Source organism: Cebus imitator, unplaced genomic scaffold, assembly GCF_001604975.1.
Source record: "Cebus imitator isolate Cc_AM_T3 unplaced genomic scaffold, Cebus_imitator-1.0 Scaffold295, whole genome shotgun sequence".
Taxonomy (NCBI): Eukaryota; Metazoa; Chordata; class Mammalia; order Primates; family Cebidae; genus Cebus; species Cebus imitator.
The window spans coordinates 571,875-576,599 of NW_016107610.1; positions in this window are offsets into that span (position 1 = coordinate 571,875).

A 4,725-nucleotide genomic window follows, 5' to 3' on the forward strand; every position below is an offset into this window, starting at 1 on the left:
ACTGCAGACTGCAACAGACTGGCTGAAATACATTTACATTATAAAGTCAGTGTTCTCCCTTCTGTCCACAAATATCTATTGCACACCTATTTTGCAGCCAGCAAGGTACAGAGGATATGGCAATGAGAGAAACAGACTGTCCCTGCCCTCATGGAGCTTACAGTCTAGCCGAGAGGATACTCTTGGTTGGTCCCAGATTTTCTTCCAGATATGCAGTCTGGCTGTTTCCTGGCTGCATCCCAGAGCTGCAGCTTCTTGGCATCTCAGTGAAGCCATATGAGACTCAGCTGCTCTCAGCTGCTGGTCATTCAGTGGGAAAAGGGATTCCAGGGATGGCATTCCCCTTCTGACCCATGGCCCATCCTTCTGCCTTCCAAGCCAAGATAGTGTTTCCTCTCATCCTTCACCAGCCCACTGCTTCTTAGAGGGGGAGACACAGTGAGTGACCAGTGCCCTTCTCCAGGCTGGTCTCCTTCTCCACTGGCAGAAGTGGAGTACACGCTCCTCCAAAGTGTGGCCTGTAGATGACCTCTTCCCTGAGGCAGATGCTTCCCAATTTTGTGTCTTTTTTGATTTTCAATCCAAATGCAATGAAAGTAAAATAAAATGGAGAAAGTAATTCGATGCATATGATAAAGCTGCTATTTTACCCGGAATCAGGATGAGCTGAGAGATTAAGGAGAGAAAGAAAGAAAATTGGAAGTTAATTGCTATTTAATAGCAGAATAAGGAACTGAGAATGGCTTGCTTTACTTATTATCAGTCCTCCCTGAATTACAAAATAAACAGGAAAAAACTTAGTATTTTCTCTATGCAGAATAAAGGGTGACATTAAAAGGCTCTAGTAATTAAATTTAATTGGAACCAGATTTATAAAACAGGCTGTGAGCTGTTGAGGACAAGGACTCTGTCTTATTCACCTTCGTCTTCCAGTAAAGGAAGACATCACTGTTGTTGATGTTGTTATCTAATTATTATGTGTCACAGAATATAGAAATAATTGCATCAAAGGATGCACAGAAAAGGATTTTATTTTTATTGATAAATATTAGATTTTTCTAAGCTAAATCATGGCTAAACAGAAAGAACATGTACTGCCTTTTTTCGTTTTCTGGGACGGAGTCTAGCTCTGTCACCCAGGCTGGAGTGCAGTGACGTGATCTCGGCTCACTGCAACGTCCGCCTCCCAGGGTCAAGCAATTCTCCTACCTCAGCCTCCTGAACAGTTGGGACTACAGGCATGTGCCAACATGCCCAGCTAATTTTTGTATTCTTAGTAAAGACAGGATTTCACCATATCAGGCTGATCTCGAACTCCTGACTTTGTGATTCACCTGCCTTGGCCTCCCAAAGTGCTGAGATTACAGGTGTGAGCCACTGCGCCCGGCCCATCTACTGCTTTTTAAGGGATAGCTTTATATAGTAGGGTCTCTATGTAAGCACCAGGAATAATATTTGTGTGAAGGCTCTTACAAGAATTTGTCATTTCAGAAAGCTCTTTCTCCTCCTTGATCATCTGCACATCACACTATCGATCCATGAAAAACAAAACTGCGTCTCTCTAAGCACATTCACCTGCCCCTCTTGCAGACTGACCTCCTCCATCGAGGCAAATGAATGCTTTGTTGGAAAAACCAGAAGCATGTCCACATAGTCACAGGCAGGATGTCCAGAGCGCAGAGGGTGAAGATGCCTCTGTGGCGTGGCCTGAGTGGCAGGGAAGCCCCAAGGAGGAGGAGCCAGGAAAGGGGAAGCCGGGAGGACAGAGTAAAGGGCCAAGGGAAAATGGGAACAACGTAAGGAAAAGGAGAGCCTTGTGGAGGGAGAGGATGCAGCTTGGAACAAGAGAAAGGGAAGCAAGAGTGAGAAACAAACAGCAACAACAAAAAAGCAACTGAAAACCTAAGAGAGAAGACGTGCCTTTGTCGGCGGATGCTGGGCAGTGTCACGTGGCTGTGTGTCCAGGGAGAAGTGGGCTTGGTGAACAACCAGCAGTGTCGGCCACAAGCCACCCCTCTGGGCACAGCGTATCTTTTTCTCCCTTCTTAGGACACAGAAAACAAGGGGATGTTTTCTGGGCCAAGAGGATGCTGAGGCAGGAGTCACCCTCCGTGCTTGGGTCAGAGTAACAGGAAGATGCAGGAGAAGGCTCGTGGGGAGAGAAACGGACAGTAAGTTCGCTTCCTCCAGTTCCAAATTTTTCCTGAGGCAGGGACAGTGTTATATGCATTTTCAACCACGTAAGCACGCATAATATATGCCTAATATAGGACAGAACAAAATAAGACTAATAATTCTAAAACTAGCATTTATGGAGGTACCATGATTGGCCATGCCTTCTGCCAGGCACAATGCACGGGTTATTTCACTGAATCCTCCTAACCAGCCTGTGAAAGGGAGGTTTTTCTGTTCCTCTGTTACAAATGGGAAAAATCATTCTGAAGGGGATTAAAGAGCTTTCTTCATGGTCGAACATAAAGTGATGTGTGTGTCTAGATAGAACAAGGCCTAAAAACTTACAGAGTTGTCAAAGTCTGACAACAGTTTGATGAGTCTTATTACATTTGCTTTAAACATTTACCCAGTACGGGAGGCTGAGGCAGGAGAATCTCCTGAAACCAGAAGGTGGATGTTGCAGTGAGCCGAGATCGCGCCACTGCACTCCAGCCTGACAAAAGAGCAAAACTCTGTCTCAAACAAAAACAAAACAGAACACATTTACCGAATAAAATAGTCAGATTATTTATTAATACTCTCATAGGACAAATGAATAAACAGGCGTTCAAGTCACACAGCCAAAAAAAAAAGTGACGGAATTGTGGCTATGGCCAAATCTTCCAATTCTCTGATAAATTATTTTCCACACTTCTTCAAGTTGACGGGAAAGAGGTGAAATCGACTATGGAAGTGAGCATGGTTCTGAAAGGAGCAGAGACTCACCAGTGAATGAGGGAAAGCAAACATTGTTCCTTTGCAGTTATGTGAGTTCAGATCACTCTGCCGCTGAAACAGATAAACCCCCAAATCTCAGCAGAGTACTAACAGGATTCCTTTTCATGTGAAGTCCGAAAGGTGCTCTCGGCCATCAGGTAGCTTTCCTTCAAGTGGGGATCCAGGGCCCAGGGTCTCCTCCTGTGGCTCTGCCAGCTTCAACACCTGGTTTCCATGGCTGCCAGGACTGGGAGGAGACAGGATGGGTGGGAAGGTTTTATGGCTGAGCCTGGGAGTAGACCTCTTACCTTCACCCAGATTCCAATGGCTGAAAACTCGGACATGCCTGTGGCAAGGGATCCTGGGCAGTGTCGTGTGGCCATGTGTCCAGGGAAAAGTGGGCCTGGTGAACAACTGGCAGTGTCTGCCACAGGCCATCCCTCAGGGCACAGAATATCTGTTTCTCCCTTCTCAGGACACAGAAAACAGACTCAAGCTCATGCCAGTCCCAACAACCAGCTCACAGCCCAAGATCCCTGGGTCCAGGTGTGGCTCCTTGTGGTGCCACAGGACAGACTCTCTGCCCTCCACAAATACGACAATCAAACTGTGGTGGGGTAGGAACCCGGAAATCCACAGTAAGTCCCAGCCAGGCCTGGGAAGAAGGGGAGACCCTCAGTGTCGTAAATCCAAAGCAGTGATGCAGTCCTGCCTGGCCCCTTCCCCTGGGCTTACGGGAAGTTCCCTTACTTAACCCTGATTCTGCCTCAGGGAAACACTGCACGTCCATTGTTCTCACCACCACCTGCTCAGCCTTCTGGGAGGGTTTTCCTCGCCCGCTAACCCGCTGCTCTCCAGGTCACAGTTGAAGAGGGTATGGGTGAGTATGAGGTCCTGCGTTCACAGCCCACTTCCACTTGTGCAAGGCTTGTATAGTGGGGATTATTTTAAGTCTCCGTCAAAACCTTTTTAAATGCAGGCTACCGGTTTCCTTGGCAATCCGGTGATCTCAAAAACTTGGCAGGTTTCTGATGTATTTTCTTCTAGGTAGTTCCATGTGCCAGGAATCATACCCCAAATTCTTTCTTAGACACAATTTTCAAGCCTGATGTCTTTATTGCCTCTTCACCTCCATTCCATCTCTCCACCTAATGCTCCTACCTTGAGGCCACCGCAAACAACAGGTAATAAGAGCACTCCTTTCCTCTGATCTTCACTACAGGACTCAGTGGCTGTGTTTCACTGATACTGGCCGTGGTTTTTAATACGTGTTGTCTAAAAGCACTGGCTTTTCTCTATATTCTTTTTCATTTATGCTTGCTAATTGGCCAAACATTTCCTGAGAGTGTTTGTATTCATAGTATAATACAAAAAGTAAAAACCAACACATTTTTTTCTAGAGCCACAGTTCTATTCAATATGTAGTCTGCCTTTAAAATGATCAAAGGTGATACTTTTACCAAATGTCTTGGCACTGCTTAACGCAGGTGTCCATCTTTCCGTCATCTGTTAGCAATTCTCTCACTCCATGACTAGACGGCATGTCAACACCACACATTTTGAGTTCAGTTACAGAAAAACCTCACTTCAAGGTACCAAATACCGGTTTCTCAACTAGGTACCACCAGCTGTAATACAGCAGGTAAAGCACAAAATCTCAATCGCATCCCATAATGTTAGTACATTTCTGGCTCATATGAATCCAAAATAGGTGTTTGTGATCAGCAAGTAACTCGTCTCTAGTGGTGATTCAGGTGCCCCGAATCCCTCCATCTTGTAGTTTTACCTTCTCTA